The sequence below is a fragment of the Lycium barbarum genome, chromosome 1 (genome assembly GCF_019175385.1).
Source record: "Lycium barbarum isolate Lr01 chromosome 1, ASM1917538v2, whole genome shotgun sequence".
In the NCBI taxonomy this organism is placed as follows: domain Eukaryota; kingdom Viridiplantae; phylum Streptophyta; class Magnoliopsida; order Solanales; family Solanaceae; genus Lycium; species Lycium barbarum.
Genome location: NC_083337.1, coordinates 60,942,906 through 60,965,419, shown reverse-complemented (window position 1 = coordinate 60,965,419; position 22,514 = coordinate 60,942,906).

The window sequence follows — 22,514 nt, the reverse complement described above, 5'->3', positions numbered from 1 at the left end:
AGCCTAGTCTCCACCTAATTACTTTGACCATCCTTGTTGCCGTTTGCATTATAGTTCTCCCCCCCCCCCCCCCAGCTTTGGATGTACTTGTACTTGGTATCTCACCTTCCTCCATAGTGTTTAGCACATCAAATTTGTTTTGCACCATCACTTGTACTTCTGAATCAGCATTATTCTTTGCCTCAGCATTCTCAACTTTGCTTTCATTCCCCTTATCAGAAGCGTTAGTTTTTGGGACATACTTCACCATATGATAATTTCTGCCATGATACCATCTACGTGCCTCCTGCTTGCCTTTATCCTTAACAGCTTGTGCCTCTTGATTTTCTGTATCCTTCACCCCTTTATCTGAGCCTGTAACCTCAACATCTGCTGTTTTCTTCAATTCAAGATGAAGGATTCTACACTCATCTCTAGAATGGCCTTGAATCTTACATTCAGTACAATATTTTGGTAAGAAATCATATTGAATTTTGACTTTCATCTTCCTGATGTCCTTTGTATCCTCATTCTCTATTTCCAACATCAGAAACTGAGGTAATTCAGCAAGAAGATCAACTTGGACCTTGACACGAGCACAACTTGGTCGAGTCTTGTTTATGGTTGCCAAGTCCAACTGTAAAGGCTTTCCAACAGCAAAAGCCATAGTAAACAAAGATTCTTTGACAAATAAAGTAGGTAATAAGTTTGGAAAAGAAATCCACGCCATTGCCTGGGATGTTTCTTCATCAACTTTGAACTTAGAATCATAAATAAGGGGCCTCATCTGATAAGTAACACCATCTTTAGCCTTCAAATAATATGGTCCTCTAGACGTAAGATTGATAAAGTCTTCCATCAGTGAGCATCTGAGCAATACATGTCTTGGCCTAAATAAACCAACCTTACAGTCACCTTTTAAACCACATTGTGATGGTATAATGTTGCAGAGTTCTTCCAACTTAGGACACCCATTAGAATATTTGCCTATGACTGCATGTTGAAAGTCTTCCAATATCTCCATTCGTTTAATTTCAGCCTCGGTTCATTTCACCATTGGAATACCATCAATATATGTTAGATTCTTCCTAGGTATAGGCTCACATTGCTGCTTTATTGCTGTACATATTTCCTCTCTACCTGTTAATGTATTGGCAAAGCTTTTTGAAGAAGAAGGGTATTTAGAAGAGTTTACGTTAGGGTTTGAAGCATTAGGGTTTGGTTGAGATGAAGATGAAGGTGGTATGTTGGATTGAGGTAGGGGTGGGAATATGATTGAGGAGGTTAGAGGGAGTGGCTGGTCAGCCGCCGACGACAGCTGACCAGTGGCCGGAATAGCCATATTACGGTTAGGATAGGGTTTGTAGTATTAGGGTTTGCATGAACTTTGAGGAGAGAGAAGAGAGAGATGAGTTCTAAGGATTCTACGTGCCACACTTCCAAAGAGATTGCTTGCACTCTATTCACTTGAATTTATGGTATTAACCTTTGATTTCCCCTTGTATTCTTGAAAATGATATGTATGGAATATTCTAGAAGTTTAGAGAGAAGTGGAGAAGTGGAAAGAATGAGAAAATAAAGTGGGAACATGTATTTATAATTACAACTTAATCAGTCTGTCGGGACTTATACGGACCACTTATACGGTCCGTATAAGTGTCTGTGGTTCACCACCATGGAAAACATTGTTGTTGTTGGGTTATACTGACCATTATACGGTTCGTATAAAATTTCACGGTCCGTATAATGTGGTCGTGTAACTCACAGTTTTTCCGAAGTTGTCCTCGTCATTTCATTTGATATCCAATCCTTACACAACCTTCTTAACACTTGTTTAGTACTTCATTAATGATCTAAACATCCCTATAACTCGCCATCAAGGCCTTAACAAACAATTCTTAACGCAATAATTGACGAAACCTTTCCTAAACCCCACTTGTACTCCACTTGTCCTTATCAATCCTTATTTCATCAATTCTCATAACTTCAAAGCCTTAACGTATGCATTCTAAGACCACTAAATATCTGTCGTATAGTCTTAAGAACTTCCTGTTACCCTTAAGCTCGCATTGGTTCATTTAATACACGACGACAAAAAATTTCAAAGGTATAATAGATGAGTGCATGAATGCTGCAATACAGCCTGGCATGGACATCTCCCGTATATAGGCGTCTGCACCGAATTTGAAGGTTCATAAACGCCAGCGGAGGATAGAGCGTGAGCGTGACAGGAGCCGTGGTGAGAGGGCTAGATCTTTTGATATGGTTGGCAAGTTCAGGGGAGGACAGAGACAGCAGCATTCCAGATATTCTTATCGGCCGGCAGGGTGTACCATTTACGGTTTCCAGGTCCGAGGTTTGATCGATCTTCTTATTCCGTAGCCGGCAAGAGTTCTAGAGCATCAGGCTCTCAGTACCGACCAAATTCAAGTCAGATGAGGCCCCCTTTGCCGGGATGTACCCAGTATGGCAAGTTACATGCAGGTCAGTATCGGCTGGGTTCGGATGGTTGCTATACTTGTGGCCAGTCAGGCCACAGGATGAGGGAGTGCCCGATGGGGGTTGGTACAGGTGTGGTTCAGCCTACAGGGTCTGTGGCTGGCTCTTCTTCTGCAGTGCGCCCTTCAGGGCACGTTTTCCAGACGCCAGCAGGGCGAGGTAGGGGGAGGAGTGGAGCATCCAGCTCGAGTGGTCCTCAGCACCGCATGTATGCATTGACTGGTATACAGGACCGTGAGACATCTCCTGATGTTGTTACAGGTATATTACCAGTTTCCTCCCATGATGTTTATGGATTGATTGATCCAGGTTCCAGGTTATCATATGTTACGCCCTTTGTTGCCGGCAAGTTTGGAATAAAGCCTGAGTTGATTAAACCTTTTGAGGTATCTACGCCAGTTGGTGATCCGGTTATAGCTAGGTGGGTATACCGAGACTGTGTTGTTATAGTTTGTGACAACCATACCATAGCAGATCTAATTGAGTTAGGTATGGTGATTTTGATGTTATTATGTACATGGACTGGTTGGCTTCTTGTTATGCTAATGTTGATTGTAGAGCAAAGATGGTTCGATTCAAGTTTCCAGGTGACCCAGTCCTAAAGTGGAAGGGCAATGCCGCTTCGCCGAGGGGTAGGTTGATTTCCTACCTTAAGGCAGAAAGAATGATCAGAAAAAGGTATATTTTTCATCTAGTTGAGTTCAAGATGTTCAAGCAGATTCGCCGACTCTTCAGTCTGTTCCTGTGGTTAATGAGTTCCCAGAAGTATTTCCAGATGAGCTTCCAGGCATTCCCCCAGAGAGGGAGATTGATTTCACTATCGACATATTGCCAAACACTCAACCAATATCTATCTCTCCTTATAGGATGGCACCTACGGAGTTCAAAGAATTGAAGGAGCAGTTGAAAGATTTAATCAGGAAGGGCTTTATCAGGCCTAGTACATCACCGTGGGGAGCGCCTGTGCTATTTGCAAGAAAAAAGGATGGATCTTTGCGAATGTGTATTTACTATAGGCAACTGAATAGGGTGACTGTAAAGAATATGTATCCGCTCCGAGGCTCAATGATTTATTCAATAATTTGCAAGGTGCTAAATATTTCTCGAAGATGGACTTGAGATCAGGGTATCACCAGGTCAGGGTCAAGGAAGAGGACATTCCGAAGACGGCATTCCGGACTAGATATGGCCACTATCAGTTTCGTGTTATGTCGTTCGGGCTAACTAATGCCCCAACTGTATTCATGGATTTTATGAATCATGTATTCATGCCCTTTTTAGATTTGTTCGTGATCGTGTTCATAGATGATATTCTTGTATATTCGCTGTCAGAGGCTGATCCTGCAGAGCATCTACGGATATTGCTTGGAATTCTTCGAGGTAAAGAGTGGTATGCCAAGTTTTCTAAGTGTGAGTTCTGGTTGAACTCTGTTGCTTTTCTGGCTCACATTATTTCAGAGGAAGGCATTAGAGTGGATGCCCAGAAGATTGAGGTTTTGAAGAATTGCCCAAGGCCCACGGCACCAACAGAAATACGTAGTTTCTTGGGCTTGGCAGGTTATTATTGAAGGTTTGTAGAAGGATTTTCCTCTCTTTCATCCCTATTGACCAAATTGACTCAGAAATCAGCTAAGTTCCAATGGACAAATGCTCTTGAGCAGAGTTTTCAGACGTTGAAGGATAAGTTAACTTCAGCACCAGTTTTGACTCTTCCAGAAGGAGCAGATGGCTATATGGTATATTGTGATGCTCAGGTGTTGGATTGGGCTATGTGTTGAGGCAGCACGGTAAAGTTGTCGTTTATGCTTCTAGAAGTTGAAGAAGCACAAGAAGAATTATCCAACCCATGACCTTGAGTTAGCGGCAGTGATTCATGCCTTGAAGATATGGAGGCACTACTTATATGGTGTCCATGTTGATATCTATACTGATCATAAGAGTCTCCAGTACATCTTTAAGCAGAAGGACTTGAACTTGCGTCATAGGCGATGGTAGGAGTGGTTAAAAGACTATGATGTGGATATTCTATACCATCCCGGGATGGCTAACGTAGTAACCGATGACTTCAGTCGTAAATCTATGGGTAGCTTGTCTCACGTGCCGCCAGAGAGAAGAGAAATGGTTTGTGAGGTTCATAGATTAGCTAGCCTCGGAGTTCGATTGATAGATTCGGGGGATGCAGGAGTTACTGTTCAAGACACAACGGTATCATCCTTGGTAGTAGAGATAAAGGAGCATCAGTATGAGGATCCTGTTTTAGTTCATTACCGAGATACAACACCTCAGAAAGAAAAGAAACCTTTTGTGATCATAGGTGATGGAGTACTCAGGTATCGAGGCAGATTATATGTCCCTAATGTTGCAAGGCTTCGTCAACAGGTTATGGGAGAGGCACATTACTCCCGCTATTCTATTCATCCAGGCTCAACGAAAATGTACCATGATCTCACGGAAGTTTATTGGTGGGATGGTATGAAGAGAGATATAGCAGAATTTGTCACTCAGTATCCAAATTGTCAGCAGGTCAAAATAGAGCACCAGAAGCCTAGAGGTCTATTGCAGGCTATAGAGATTCCGACATGGAGGTGGGAAGTAATTAATATGGACTTTATTACAGGGTTTCCCCATACTAAGACAAAGTGTGATTCGATATAGGTCATAGTTGATAGGCTTGCAAAGTCAACTCACATTATGCCTGTCACAACTACTTATGCAGCCGAGGATTATGCAAGACTTTATCTTAAGGAGATTGTACGACTTCATGGTGTGCCTACAACCATTATTTCAGATAGGGGGAACACAGTTCACAGCCAAATTCTGGAAGTCCTTTCAGCAGGGATTGGGGACTCAGGTGAGTCTTAGTACTGTGTTTCACCCCCAGATAGATGGACAAGCAGAGCGTACTATGCAGACCCTTGAGGATATTCTTAGAGCTTGTGTACTTGACTTTTAAGACAGTTGGGTGATCATTTGCCACTTATCGAGTTTGCATATAACAACAGTTACCATTCCAGTATTCAGATGGCTCCTTATGAGGCCTTATATGGGCGGAGATGCAGATCGCCTATAGGACGGTTCGATGTCGGAGAAAATAAGTTAGTAGGCCCTGATTTAATTCAGCAAGCAGTTGATAAGGTGAAGGTGATTAGAGAGAGGTTGCTAACAGCTCAGAGCCGATAGAAATCCTATGCGGATAATCGGCGACGTAAGCTAGAGTTCGAGATAGGCGACTGGGTGTTCCTAAAAGTTTAGCCTATGAAGGGAGTGATGAGGTTTGGAAAGAAGGGTAGGTTGAGCCCCCGATATATCGGGCCATATAAGATCATTTGTTTAGTGGGTACAGTGGCATATGAGCTAGGATGGACTTCTGAGTTAGAGTCGGTACATCCAGTATTTCATGTATCAACGCTTCGTAAGTGTATCAGAGATCCTTCGAAAGTGGTACCAGTGAATGATATCCAGGTGATCGAGCAGTTATCATACGAAGAAGGTCCAGTGGCTATATTGGACAGACAGGTATGTCGGTTGCGGACCAAGGATGTAGCCTCCGTTAAACTCTTGTGGAGGAATAAGAATGTTGAGGAAGTGACTTGGGAAGCGGAAGTGGAAATGAAGACTGAGTACCCACATTGTTTCCCAGCTGTACAGGAGGTTCGGTCTTAGGCATCAGCACCCCCAGGTATTATTTCATTTCAGTTATCGTGATTGATCATGTGAGGCCATGGTATTGTGTGTTATAGTATGTGGCCCTGTGTTGCATTATTTTGGGTTGCTGCGTGCAGGATGGGTTGATATAAGTACAGGGGAAACTCTGCCGAAAATTTTATAACCCTGGATTATTCGAATATTCGAGGATGAATGTTCCTAAGGGGGGGGGGGGGGGAGAATGTTACACCCCTCGTGTTCGTAGTGGTAGAACCTATGGTTTCCTCGTCGGGTGCCCTTAGATTAGAGACCCGAGCCCCAGTTTGGTGGTAGAAAATGCCTTACCCCGTGTACGAGGGTACCAGCAGATATTCCTGGAAATTTATAGAGTTAGAAGTTGAGCGAATCGAATCGACGCGATCTGAAAAGAATCAGAAAAATATGCAGGACACCAGCCATCGTTGGCCGGTCATCGACATAGTCGACGGACCGTCGATGTGCGGCGCCAACAGAATCCCGCATCCTTGCATCTGCAGGAGCAGGTCCACGGAGCAAGTCTACGGACCGTCGACACGTCGACGTGCCGTGGAAACGCTCGTCAAACCGGACCGTTGTTGCCTTTTTGGCTTCCAAGTATAAGTAGGTGGTTCACGACCCTATTTCAAAACCCTAACATATTCTCTCCCAATATTTTTCTTCATATTAGTAGAGATTTGACAAGACCCGGACCCCGTAAACCCAAGATGGTGAAGAAGAAGGTTGCTTCTAGGGTTTTTTCAAGGTTGTGAAGTTAGGGAGTTGAAGTTGAAGTGATTCTTGGGATCCTTGACACTTCAAGGTATGTAAATGATTTCTACCTTTATATTTAAGTTGAGTATCAAGAGTTTTAGTGATTCTATGTAAAGAGGGGGTATTTGTGGGGATGGTAATTTGATGAAAGACAAGATAGCGACTTAGGGTTATTATAAGAGATGATTGGGAATGGATTTCATATATATGTATGTGTTGTCATCGTGTTATGGATATTGTGGTTGACATTGGATCGAATGAGAAGTTGGAAAGTTGTAAGCTTATAAGGAAAATATTGTCTACAAATCGTTAAGTTCTATATGCATCTAAAGGAGGTTAGTAAGTGAAGTAAATAGTCTAACTAAGCCCTACGGTCTCTTAATTGTAGACTTGCAAGTTCGAGAGGTAGAAGTGGGACGATTGAGTATACTTCAAGGTATGTTAAGGCCATTCTTTCTTTCTTTTGCCATGCTCTTATGATATGATCCAACAAGCGAGTAAGCGAGCTTCCACATTACTCTACTCTTAGAAGCATTAGAAGTACTTCAGTATTTGATGTCATGTACCTCATTTATAAGTGATCCTTCCGTTCATGGGTCTAGTATTTTGTAGTCAGCTCCGTGCATATAGTTCGTTCATGCATTACATTCATCATATAATTATGTACATTGACTCGTGACTAGAAGGCGTTATATACACGAATATTAGATATATGTAAAGTATGAGAAGAGATATAGGCGTTATATACGCACTACCACTATGTTGATTTTATTGATTATGGACGCAAAGGAGCTGATGTGATATGATGAGATGCCATAAAGGCTTTACAGGCGTTATATACACACATACATCAGGCATTATATACGCACACACACATATCAGGCGTTATATACGTGCACTTATAGATGCACGACCATCATTGATAGGTATGAGCATGCATATTATGTGCCCACAGAGGCAATGTCAGTTATACAGATTTATGCAGATTTAGGCAGATACTAGTTCATACTAGTACATGCAGTCAGTCATTTCAGTTTATGAGTCCAAATCTTATCTATGATTCTTATGTATATATGTTATTCTTATACCTTACATACTCGGTACATTACTGTACTGACTCCCCGTTGCTCGGGGGGCTGCGTTCATGCCCACTGTTACAGGGAGACAGACAGGTGGTCCAGCTTAATAGGACCTCTAGATCTAGCAGTGGTCAGTACGCTCCATTTGATCCAGGGGTACAGTTAGTTTTGGTATGCCCCCTTTTGAGATGTGTATACATATGGGTATGACGGGGCCCTGTCCCGTCCTTTCTATAACTTTTTTTCCAGTAGAGGTCTGTAAACAGTTGTATGTAGTAGTTAGACGATGTAGCCTTGTCGACTTCTATTCTTTTGTGTACAGTATATGAAGCAGCCTAGCTGGCTTGCATTGTTCTTCTGCATGTTGTGTATATATATGCTGATTGTACAGAGTTCTGATGTTTTCTTCTTATGAGATCAGTTTATGCCATTTATGAGCCTTTGATGTCTGTATGTTTCAGATACGTGTTTAGGGGTGTTTGGTCGCTAGAGGTCAGACTCCCGTCACGGCTCATCGGTTTGGGTCGTGACAGGTTTCAAATCAAATTATTTTATATCCTGCCAAAAATAGGGTAGCATCTTCCTTGTTTATATGCCTGGCCCGAAATCTCAATTCAGTAACCAACAATAAGAATAACATCAACATCAATCATAATATTCTCAATACCAAAGTACTTCATAAACACCCCATATGGTGCTTATTTCTTATTTCCACCAACAAAATTATTTTGTAACTATTTAACAACTCTATGTCGGTAAAGAAACCAAGATTGATATCAATAGGGAGAGATTCATACTTTGTTCTTACTAAAAAAGCAATATCTTCAGTGTTCGCCCAGAATCCAAACCAAAATCCACCGCAAAACAATACGACAATCACAACTGCGCTATCCAAACCTAAACTAACACTCCGCCACTTCAAAATCACTCAATTTTCTGATATCCTCAAGCCCCCCTCATCTGTTTTCTCTGTTTTTTTGGGAAATAACTGATGAAAATAAAGGGGTTTTACCCTTTATATAGGGGGTCAAAGTCGCTGGAACCAACTTAATAATTGGCCTTCGTGTTCGCGATGGCTCTATCGCGAACGCGTATGGCAATTTCAGCCAGTTCATCCAAATTTTCTTTTTTTGCTCGATCAACCTCAAATCCTTTTGATGCCTCTCATACATGGTCTTAAACAATCATAACCGTAATATAGGCGCATATCACTCTGGATTGCAATTAAAACAACTAACACCTAACGAACCTCAACGTCCAAAACTATGAGGTGTAACAGTCGGAGGCTTGATGCATCTCTAGCCGGCCATAGATGGCTCGGTGCAATCTCTACCTGGCCGTCGGAGGCTCGGTGCCATTATTTAATGACAACCCAACATGTTATGAACAACATCTATACCAAACTATCATAATTCCATTACACAATCACGAGAGCTAATACTGAAAATATTCCTGACTAGGGACCAATTTGATAATGGCAATATAATTCTAATGAAATGGAAGTGGAATTCTTTTGGAAAACAAGTTCTTTTGCTAGTCGTTTCTGATTCGGAACATGTCAAGTATGAAGATGACGACATGTCTCTTTATACCTTTCTGTAGGATCAGGAACACAAAAAGTTGATAAGAGTCTCTTGGAAATACGACATAACACTAGGGAGTCTATACGCTTCTAAGACAAGCTCTAATCTATAATCTCTCTTTATGAAGTTCGTTAAGCTCTTACTTTAAAAAATCTCACTGATCATAAGGCCAGGCAAATCTGTCTCACTGACCCGTAGGCCAGGCATATCCGTCTCTCTAACCAAGTGGCCAGGCTAAAGAAAATATATGTATATATATCATGCATATGCTGAAAAATACTGATACTGTAACATATCTCTTTTGTGTCTCTATAAACTCAAGGACATAGGGAGGGAATATGAGCCCTCCGAAAGAATAACATAACATTCAGAAGCTATGACAGAATAGAACGAGCTCTACATTGACAATTCTCTAGTCATAAGGTTCGTTACGCTCTTACTATAAATGGAATAATGCCAAGAAAAGAAGGAACGACCTTAACATACCTTGTTGCTTACTTAGCCACTCAAAATCTACCTTTTGACCTTGCAAATCTACATCCAAGATGATTTATACAACAATCAGACTATAGGAACACTTTCACACTCAAACTTAGCTAGTTAATAAGTTAACAAAATTCGGCCAGCATTTCCCATATATTTTCTACTCCAACCGATTCCAAAACAGCTGCTAAACATTAATAAAAACATCAACAATAACATAATCATGATGCAACATGAACAACATATACAAATCCATCCAAAACTTCCTTCGACAATCATCCCATTAGCCAACAACATCAACATATCAAACTACGACCTTTATACTATGTTTTCCTTCACTTTAAACCATTAAAATCCTTCAAAAACAACTCAATATCAAAGTCAAGATGAACTTCAATTCTACTCCAATGTCGTATCGACAAACGGTTTGTTGCATTGGAAACTAGACTCAATGAAATTCAATTTACATCAGTTATACATTCCATAACTCCTCATATTCTAGGAGATACACCTCCCTCAAATTGGACCAGAATTTCCTTTCCAAAATTTTGCCAAGTTTTCCAAAATTTCTACAAACTTAATTTTTTTCGATTCGCTTGATCCCGAAACCTTTATACACTTGTTTAAAGTATTTTTTAACCTTATAAGGGTTTCATGACCTCTCCGGCTTACGTTACTTTAATCACAATGCAAATGAACCAAATTTTTTTGAGGTGTAACACCTCTCATACTTCGCCCTATCCAGAGGAGCGTAGAGGAGCTCCAGCTCTAGCTCCAACACCTCCAGTTCCTCCACTTGATGCACTTGGTCAGGAGATATGAGATGTTATTTAGTTGTTGACTCGGTTAGTGGCTGCTCGGGCCCTACGCAAGGGCACAGGTGTTGATTTTACTGATAGGGAGAGGGTCAGGGATTTTTTTAATTTAGACCCTCTAGAGCTCTAAGGAGGACCCGCAGAATTTTATAGATCGGATGCAGTGAACCCTGAGGGTGATGCATGCTACTGATATTGAGTCGGTAGAGTTGACTTCTCATAGACTGCGGGATGTTGTGATTCAATAGTATGAGACTTGGAAGTTGTCTAGGGGAGAAAATGCCCCTCCAGAAGTATGGCAGGAGTTTACCGAGGCCTTTATCCGTCATTATTTACCACCAGAGATATGACAGCCTCGAGGCAATAGATTCCTAATCCTTAGACAGGGGAATATGATTGTTCGGGAGTTTAGTCTTCACTTTGATTCATTAGCTAGGTATGCACCTACTGTTGTAGCTGAGATGAAGGATCGGGTTCATCGGTTCGTGATTGGGTTGGGACCACAACTGATTGATGATTGTATGACAGCCGCCTTTCAGACAGGTATGGACATTTCTAGTATTCATGCGTACACTCAGGGCCTCGAGGAGGGTAAGCAACAGTGGAGGGCTGAGCATGAGCATGATAGAGGCCAGGGTAAGAGAGCTAGATATTTAGGGCCTTTTAGTAAGTTTAGCGGTGGTCAGAGGTAACAGTATCATAGGCATTCAGCCCATTCAGTGGCTAGGGCACCTCCGTAGTTCACAGGCCAAAGGTTTGATCGATCTACGTATTCAAGACCAGGTCAGGGTTCCAGAGCCTCAGGTTCTCAGTATAGGGGTGAGTCAGGCTAGATGAGGCCGCCTTTGCCACGATGTACCCAGTGTGGTAAGATGTACGCTGGACAGTACAGCGTGGGTTCAAATGCTTGGTATGCTTATGGCCAACCAGACTACATTATGCGGGAGTGTCTCGTCGAGAGGTGGTAGAGGTATAGTTCAGCCCACAGGATCTGTAGCTAGTTCGTTATCATCTGTACGCCCTCCTGGGCAGGGTTTTTAGACATCAGCTCGTCGTAGTAGGCGTAGGGGCGGAGCATCTAGCTCGAGCGATCCTTAAAACTTCATTTATGCATTGGCTGGTTGATAGGATCTTGAGTCTTCGCTTGATGTTGTGATAGGTATACTATCAGTCTCCTCCTATAATATATATGCATTGATAGATCCAGGTTCTACGTAGTCCTATGTTACTCATTTTATTGCTGGTAAGTTTGGGGCAGAGCCTGTGTTGATTAAGCCATTTGAAGTGTCTACACACATTGGGACCCAGTGATAGCTATACGGGTATATAGGAATTGTGTAGTTGTAGTTTGTAATAATCATACTGTAGCAGATTTAATCGAGTTAGATATTGTAGACTTCGATGTATAGATTGGTTGGCCTCTTGTTATGCTAATGTTATTCATAGAACAAAGATGGTTCGATTTCATTTTCTAGGAGAGACAGTTTTATAAGGTACGGGTAAAACAGCCTTATCGAGAGGTAGGTGTATTTCGTAACTCAAGGCAAGGAAGATGATCGCCAAAGATTGTATCTATTATATAGTCCGAGTTGAGGATGCAGAAGCAAAGTCACCAACTCTTCAGTCTGTCCCAATAGTTAATGAGTTCCCATATGTTTTTCTAGATGAACTTCCGGATCTCCCACCAGAGCGGGAGATTGACTTTGCTATCAATGTCTTACCAGATACCCAACAAATATCTATTCCTCCTTATAGGATGGCACCGGCTGATTTAAGGGAGTTGAAGGAGCAGTTGAAGGATTTTCTTGAGAAAGGCTTTATCAGGCCTAGTATGTCACCATGGGGAGCACCTGTGTTGTTTGTAAGAAAGAAAGACGACTCCTTGCGAATGTGTATTAACTACAGACAACTGAATGAAGTAACAATAAAGAATAAGTATCCGCCTTGGAGGATTGATGATTTATTTGATAAGTTACAGGGTGCCAGTTGTTCCTCAAAAATAGATTTAAGATTAGGATATCACCAGGTGAGGGTTAGAGAGAAAAATATTCTGAAGATAACTTTCAGAACGAGATATGGTCATTTAGAGTTTCGGGTGATGTCTTTCGGTTTGACTAATGCCCCGGCAGCATTTACGGATTTAATGAACACTGTATTCAGGCCCTTCCTAGATTTGTTCATGATCGTGTTTATCGATGATATTCTAGTGTATTCTCGATCAGAGACTAAACATGTGGATGATTTGTGTGCTGTACTTAGAGTTCTTCAGGCTCGAAAGTTGTATGCCAAATTCTCTAAATATGAGTTCTGGTTGAACTTTGTGGCTTTTCTTTGTCACCTCATTTCAGATGAGAGCATCAGGGTTGATACGCAGAAGATAGAGGCCGTGAAGACTTGTCCTAGACCCACAACACCCACCGAGGTTCGTAGTTTTCTGGGCTTGGTAGGTTATTATTGTTATATCCCGTGTTTTCACACGTTTGGAAAAACTTGTCATATATTGGATTTCTGAGATATAAGGTCAAATTTGATATTTTGTTGAACATAGGAGTTATGCATGAAAGAATAGAGTCATGAAAGTGTGGGACAAGGCTAAGGGCAATTTTGGAATTTTGGAAATTAGTTTCGGGAATTACAAAATATGATTCATAAGTTATTGGGCTCAAAAATTTAATTGGAATGGAGGCCCAAAATAGGGGTCATGGCCGGCCACCAAGGCCTTGATCCAAGCCCAATTTACTTGGTCATGTGCTTAGTCATGTGACCAAGTCTTTATATTAATCATATTAGAAGGTTCAAGACATTAAGAGACTTAGAAAAAAATCAAGAGCAAGAGCAAAAGAGATAGGGGGTTTCGGGTTTGGGAGGAAAAAATAGGTACCAAAAATATTGCTTCAAAAATTCATTTCTTGTTGATTTCCTACTAAGTCAAGGTTCCTTTGTAACTTGGTATAGTTGGATTGGAGTGGGGAGCATTAGAATCACCAAAGTGATTACATCTCCAAGTGAAGAAGACTTGAGGAAAAGGTAAGAATTTCTACCTTTTTATTGTGTTGTTGAGTTTTGTTTGTGTTGTAGTATGTAGAAATGTGTTGATTGTATGGAAAAATGGAAGTTTGCAAAGTGGGTATGTAGTATATATGTATGGCCGTGTATATGCATGCATTGTATGCTAATGAAGAATTGAAATTATGTTGTATTCTAGTTGTAAGTATGGTGGAATTCATATTGAGAATGAAAGTTGAATAAAATTGGATGAATTGATGAAAATAGCATTTGGCCGTGTGGTATGGAGTGGTGTGGAATGGGATGGATTAAGTTTGTTTAATGTGTTAGAGTGTTGTTGTGATGTTTGTAATGTAAATGAAGTTAGAATGATATAAGTTTGTATTGAATTGGAATGTAGAAACTTATGTTGTTTTAGTATGATTTTTCCGACATTAAGGAACTGAAGTTGTTTGGTTGTTAGTTGTGATGACCATTGATGAATTTGGAAGTTGGAAACTTGTTATGAAGTTGGATGCCAAAGATTTGATGTTTTGCATAAGTTATGATTTTGGCGGAAAGTTGTATATTATGTATATCGAGTGTATATCTTAAGGCAAACGATATGAAATGTATCTAGAACTATATGGTGATGATCTTGATTGTTGATGAATGTGAAATTATTGATATTAGTGAAAGTTTGGATTGAAATGAAGGTTATGTCAACTTGTGAGAAAAATGTCTAGTTGAAGGATATTTGTGTTCTTAATGTTCTTTGTTGATATTGTTGTTGTCGTTTGGGTTGTTGTTGATGATTTATAGCCGAGTTGAATTCTCGGGGTGTCATATGTATAGGGGAAGTGCTGCCGAAATTTCGGTAGCCAAATATGCTTAAAGTTGAAATAATGGCATTAATAATTCACAATTGGTAAACTTGACCAATTGCAGTTTTTCGACGAATCGGGAAGTGAGTTTGGAAAGGCTTAAGGAGCGCGAAAGGTATGTAAAGCAAACCCAATTCTTCCCTTGGCATGCCCTTAGTGTATTAGGGTCGGATCCGGGCCTCGAAGGACCTCTTGGCCCTCGGAATCCGCAAGACAAAATTTCAGTTTTTCCTTCAGTAGAATTGAACCATTTTGATACGCTTTTTCTGAAATTATGCAATTGTGCTCTAAATTACTCAGAGAGTCATAGAATGTCTGTATAACCTTCGTAGATGATATTATATGTTTAGAGGGCACAATTTGAGCCCGCCGCCTTATTTGTTCTGAGGCGGGCCCACTATTTACGGTTTTGCCCCTAATGTGTTAAAGCTTCCTTTTTAAGCGATTTTTGAAAGAAATGTTTTAATTACCCTACTAATCGCTTAACGAATATTATTTTAAATATTCTCTTAAATATTATAAATTATTTTGACACTCGGAATGACTTCGGGAAAGTTATACTTCTGTAATTTATTATGATATCCGAAATACATTTATTATGATTCCGTCCGACCCCATTGGATTTGTTTGTCTTTGATACGCTTCATCGAGTCTTTGAAAACATTTATTATATTTTTAAATTTCATTAGTCTCTCACTACTCCATTCGTGGATGTCCCAATATTTCCCACACTGAGCCCGGGCCAGGATATGTTGTCAAGCGTAATTCTCTGCATTGTTCGTCGCGTCCCGATGTGAGAGGGCAGGTATATGCGTACATGGGTCTGTGGAGTATGATGTGCCATGTCCGCCTATTCTGTTCTGATCTGTTATGGCCATTTTGATATGACATTATATGATACGGGGCCACGCCCCTTTTTCTGATTCCTCTATATAGTGGCACCAGCGTCGGGAGGGTGGCCACATTCTGTCTGCCGAGTCTCGTGGCAGGGACCGGATATGATATGATATGATATGACATATGTTTCTGTACGCATTCTGTCTGTTTTGGAAATATGCATTTGACACTCTGGATTCTGTACTCATTTTCTGTAACCATTATGATTTGACTTCTGATTCCGCTTTACATATTCAGTACATATTTCGTACTGACCCCCCTTTCTTCGGGGGCTGCGTTTTCATGCCGCGCAGGTACGGACGACAGGTTTGCTGATCCGCACGTTTAGGATCCCATTTCTGCTATTTTGGGGCGCTCTCTTCTACAGAGCCCATCTTTTGGTACAGTCTGTCACTGCTATCTGGATATGTACTTTGTTCAGGGTATGACGGGGCCCTGTCCCGTCTTATGATTATGATATGTTCTGTAGAGGTCTGTGGATACATCTGTGTGGGTTCTGTACACATGTTTGGGATACTTTGTTCTATGATGGCCTTATCGGCCTATGTGTGCCAAGTCTGCTTTTTCTGATAAATTCTGTAGCATCCACTAATATTATTATATTATTATTCTGATAATATGCTAATTTGGGTATCGAGTACGTATAGGTGCCCAGCTAGGGCACTGGTCGCGGCCCACGGGGTTGGGTCGTGACAAAAGTGGTATCAGAGCGGTTCGTCCTCGGATTGTCCACAGACCGTGTCTAGTAGAGTCTTGTTTATCGGTGTGTTGTGCACCACACCTATAGACAGGAGTCTACAGGGCATTTAGGATACTACCCTTCTTTCTGTCTTAGATCGTGCGATAGAGCTGTGTTATCAGGATGACCCCTCCCTAACGAGTGGCTATATTTGCAGATATGCCTCCAAAAAAGGCAACAGCGGCCCAAAAGGCCAAGTCAGCAGCCTTGGGAGAGACTAGCCGGGTCCAGAGGATTACCAAGGCCCAGGCAAATATTGCTCCGGAGACTTTGCCCCAGACAGAGGGTTATTCTACACCGCCACTCGTGGAGGAGATTGGGGCGGCCGCAGCCGCAGATCGGGGGGCGGCTCCACCGCCAGCTCCCGCAGTTCCAGTACCTGAGCCTCCAGCTCCACGGCCAGGCACTGAGGATCAGTCTATGAGGGAGGCAGTCCAGTTGCTGACGAGACTTGTGGCAGGGCAGGTTCAGGGGCATGGACTGGCAGGTGACCGGGCAGTCAGGCGTGATAGTTCGAGAGCCCGTGAGTTTTTGACTTGTAACCCTCCAGAGTTCTTTGGGACAAAGCCCGAGGAGGATCCTGAGGAGTTTATCAGGAAGATGCGACGCACTCTAGATTTGATTAATGCTTCCGAGACAGAGTCAGTCGCGTTAGCTTCGTACCGGTTATATGATGTGGCGGCAAACTGGTACGAGTCATGGGGGCTATCCAGGGGGGACGACGCTCCTCCAGCAGTTTGGGGCGATTTTTCTCAGGCATTTCTTGGACATTTTCTGCCCCCAGAGTTGCGACGAGCCAGATCTGATAGATTATTATTATTGAGGCAGAAGGGCCGCAGTATCCGGGACTACAGTTTGGAGTTTGATTCCTTGGCCCGATATGCACCTACTGTGGTGGCTACTATGGCGGATTGGATGCACAGATATATTATGGGGCTGGATCGGTATTTTGTTGATAGCTGCTTAGTATTGGCTGCTCAGCCCGGTATGGACATTGCCCGTATCCAGGCCCATGCCCAGGGCATGGAGGATCGGGGCAGAGGAGGACACCAGCCTGACAGGGGCCAGGATCGGAGACAGCCCAAGAGGGCCAGGTCATCTGGAGATTTTCGGGGCAGACAGCCCCAACAGCCGCAGCAGCCTAGCAGATTTTCATCTCAGCCGGTGCAGAGCGCGCCTCCCCAGCCTACCGGTCGCAGATTTGATAGCCCAGGGTATTCAGGAGCAGGCCAGAGCTCCAGGGCTTCAGGTTCACGGACAGATAGGGGTTCTGGTCAGATGAGACCACCCAGGGTTCAGTGTTCTTTTTGCGGCAGATACCATACGGGAGAGTGCCACAGAGCCACCGGTGTATGCTTTTCTTGTGGCCGTCAGGGCCATTCTGTGAGAGATTGCTCGTATAAGGGTAGTTCGGGTGGTGCAGCGCAGCCTACCGGATCAGCCGCTGGGTCTTCATCTTCGTCAGTGGCTATGCGCCCTACGGGGCAGGGTATTTCGGCACCAGCGGGTCGCAGCAGAGGCCGTGGTGGAGCTTCTGGTATTAGCGGTCCTTCGAACCGCATTTATGCTTTGGCCAGCCGCCAGGATCAGGAGGCATCTCCTAATGTCGTCACAGGTACTTTATTGGTCTTCTCTCGATCTGTGTATGCACTAATTGATCCAGGTTCGACTTTATCATATATTTCACCCCTTGTTGCCGGTAAAATTGGTATTATGTCTGAACCTATAGAGCCATTTGAGGTAGCCACACCGATAGGGGATTTTGTTGTAGCGAAACAGGTTTATAAAGACTGTTCTGTGATCGTTTGTGACCGTGACACTAAGGCAGATCTGGTAGAGTTAGATATGACTGAATTTGATGTTATTATGGGTATGGATTGGCTAGCTTCCTGTTACGCTAATGTTGACTGCCAGAATAAGGTAGTTCACTTCCAGTTTCCCGGGGAGCCAGTTATAAATTGGGCTGGTAATACAGCATCGCCAAAAGGTAAGTTTATTTCATACCTTAAGGCAAAGAAAATGATCAGAAAGGGTTATATCTATCATCTGGTTCGGGTGCAAGACTTGGACGCCGAGACGCCGACACTTCAGTCAGTCCCCGTGATTAATGAGTTTCCAGATGTTTTTCCCGACGAGCTTCCAGGTCTTCCTCCAGAGCGGGAGATAGACTTCTCTATTGACTTACTCCCAGACACTCAGCCTATCTCTATTCCTCCGTATAGAATGGCGCCTGCAGAGTTAAAGGAGTTGAAGGAGCAGCTGAAAGATTTGTTGGATAAGGGCTTCATCAGACCCAGTACTTCGCCTTGGGGAGCCCCGGTATTATTTGTGCGTAAGAAGGACGGGTCGCTGCATATGTGTATTGATTATCGGCAGCTGAATAAGGTAACTATAAAGAATAAATACCCCCTCCCCAGGATTGATGATTTGTTTGATCAGCTGCAGGGCGCTAAGTGTTTTTCGAAGATAGATCTTCGATCCGGTTACCACCAGGTGCGAGTACGAGAGGCTGATATCCCTAAGACAACTTTCCGGACCCGATATGGGCATTACGAGTTCAGGGTTATGTCTTTTGGGCTGACAAATGCTCCCGCAGTATTCATGGATTTGATGAACCGGGTATTCAGGCCATTCTTGGATATGTTTGTAATTGTATTCATTGATGATATCCTGGTTTATTCTCGGGCTGAGGCGGAGCACGCAGATCATCTGAGATTGGTATTAGGGGTACTCCGGCATCAGAAGTTATATGCGAAATTTTCTAAGTGCGAATTCTGGCTGTCTTCAGTGGCCTTCTTGGGGCATATTATTGCAGCTGATGGTGTCCGGGTGGACACACAGAAGATTGAGGCCGTGAAGAATTGTCCCAGACCTACGACGCCCACAGAGGTACGCAGTTTCCTGGGGTTAGCAGGTTATTACAGGAGGTTTGTGGAGACGTTTGCTTCGATTTCAGCGCCTTTGACAAGGCTGACTCAGAAGGGAGCTAAGTTCCAGTGGTCTGACGCTTGTGAACGGAGCTTCCAGTTGCTGAAGGAGAAGCTGACTACAGCCCCAGTTCTGACTCTTCCAGAGGGACCGGACGGGTATGTTATTTATTGTGACGCTTCTGGCATGGGGTTAGGCTGTGTATTGATGCAGCACGGCAGAGTTATAGCGTATGCTTCCCGGCAGCTCAAAAAGCATGAGAAGAATTATCCTACCCACGATCTGGAGCTCGCAGCGGTAATTCATGCTCTGAATATATGGAGACACTATTTATATGGCGTTCATGTGGATATCTATACTGATCATAAGAGTCTCCAGTATATTTTCAGGCAGAGAGAGCTTAATTTGCGGCAGAGGAGGTGGCTGGAGCTTCTGAAAGATTATGACGTGGATATTCTGTATCATCCGGGTAAGGCTAATGTTGTTGCCGATGCGCTCAGTCGGAAGTCTATGGGCAGTTTGGCCGATTTACAGCCAGACAGGAGAGAGATAGCCCGTGATATTCAGCAGTTGGCTAGTCTCGGGGTTCGTCTGGCCGATTCTGGAGATACACAGATTTCTGTTCGAGGGGTTTCTGAGTCATCCCTCAGGGACGATATTAAGCGGCATCAGTTCGAGGATCCTGTCTTAGCTCGGTACAGGGACACAGCCTATGATAAGGAGAGGACTCCGTTCGGGTTTTCACCGGACGGCACTATGTTATACAAAGGCAGGTTGTGTGTACCGGATATTGCATGCCTTCGGCATCAGGTTATGAGCGAGGCACATTATGCTCGATACTCGGTCCATCCTGGGTCTACGAAGATGTACCATGATCTCCGATGCTTATACTGGTGGGACGGTATGAAGCGAGATGTTGCAGAGTTCGTCGCCCAGTGCCCTAATTGTCAGCAGGTCAAGATTGAGCATCAGAAGCCGGGTGGACTGTTGCAGGAGATGGAAATCCCGACTTGGAAGTGGGAGGTTATTAATATAGACTTCATTACAGGATTGCCTCGCACTCCACGGAAGTATGATTCCATCTGGGTCGTCGTTGATAGGCTGACGAAATCAGCCCATTTTCTTCCCGTCAGGACTACCTATTCCGCCGAGGATTATGCCAGGCTCTATATTAAGGAGATTGTGAAGCTTCACGGAGTTCCTATATCTATTATTTCTGACAGAGGCGCCCAGTTTACGGCGCATTTCTGGAGATCTTTTCAGGAGGGACTAGGGACTCAGGTGAGTCTGAGCACCGCATTTCATCCTCAGAGCGACGGGCAGGCCGAGCGCACTATACAGACGCTGGGGGATATGTTGCGGGCCTGCGTTATTGATTTCGGTGGCAGCTGGGATGATCACCTGCCGTTGATTGAGTTTGCATATAATAACAGTTTCCATTCCAGCATCCAGATGGCTCCGTACGAGGCTCTATATGGCAGGAAATGCAGATCGCCGATTGGCTGGTTTGATATTGGCGAGTTAGAGTTGATTGGCCCAGATATGGTCCAGCAGGCCGTGGACAAGGTAAAACTTATTCGAGAGCGACTGTTGGTAGCCCAGAGTCGACAGAAGTCATACGCGGATAAACGGCGTCGACCGTTGGAGTTTCAGGTAGGCGATTGGGTATTTCTGAAGGTATCGCCTATGAAAGGCGTGATGCGGTTCAGCAGAAAGGGTAAGCTCAGTCCGCGTTATATTGGGCCTTATCAGATTGTTCGGAAGGTTGGAAATGTCGCCTATGAGTTAGATTTGCCATCTGATTTGGAAGCGGTTCATCCGGTGTTTCACGTCTCTATGCTTCGTAAGTGCATCGGTGACCCTTCCAGAATATTCCCTGCAGATGATATTCAGGTGACGGAGCAGTTATCGTACGAGGAGCAGCCCGTATCTATTTTGGATCGTCAGGTAAGGAGGCTCCGGAATAAAGATGTAGCCTCTGTTAAGGTACTGTGGCGGAACGATAATAGAGAGGAAATGACATGGGAGGCCGAAGAGGAAATGAAGAAGAAATATCCTCATCTGTTCCCTATGCCCACAAGTAACCTTAAATTCTTGCTTAATTTTATTTCAATATCAATCGTATGTCCTATGTGTTGTCTACAATCACAAAACTCCCCCACAGTATTTTCCAACCCTATAAGATTAATTTTACATTCGAGGACGAATGTTCTAAAGAGGGGGAGGATGTTATATCCCGTGTTTTCACACGTTTGGAAAAACTTGTCATATATTGGATTTCTGAGATATAAGGTCAAATTTGATATTTTGTTGAACATAGAAGTTATGCATGAAAGAATAAAGTCATGAAAGTGTGGGACAAGGCTAAGGGAAATTTTGGAATTTTGGAAATTAGTTTCGGGAATTACAAAATATGATTCATAAGTAATTGGGCTCAAAAATTTAATTGGAATGGAGGCCCAAAATAGGGGTCATGGCCGGCCACCAAGGCCTTGATCCAAGCCCAATTTCCTTGGTCATGTGCTTAGTCATGTGACCAAGTCTTTATATTAATCATATTAGAAGGTTCAAGACATTAAGAGACTTAGAAAAAAATCAAGAGCAAGAGCAAAAGAGATAGGGGGTTTCGGGTTTGGGAGGAAAAAATAGGTACCAAAAATATTGCTTCAAAAATTCATTTCTTGTTGATTTCCTACTAAGTCAAGGTTCCTTTGTAACTTGGTATAGTTGGATTGGAGTGGGGAGCATTAGAATCACCAAAGTGATTACATCTCCAAGTGAAGAAGACTTGAGGAAAAGGTAAGAATTTCTACCTTTTTATTGTGTTGTTGAGTTTTGTTTGTGTTGTAGTATGTAGAAATGTGTTGATTGTATGGAAAAATGGAAGTTTGCAAAGTGGGTATGTAGTATATATGTATGGCCGTGTATATGCATGCATTGTATGCTAATGAAGAATTGAAATTATGTTGTATTCTAGTTGTAAGTATGGTGGAATTCATATTGAGAATGAAAGTTGAATAAAATTGGATGAATTGATGAAAATAGCATTTGGCCGTGTGGTATGGAGTGGTATGGAATGGGATGGATTAAGTTTGTTTAATGTGTTAGAGTGTTGTTGTGATGTTTGTAATGTAAATGAAGTTAGAATGATATAAGTTTGTATTGAATTGGAATGTAGAAACTTATGTTGTTTTAGTATGATTTTTCCG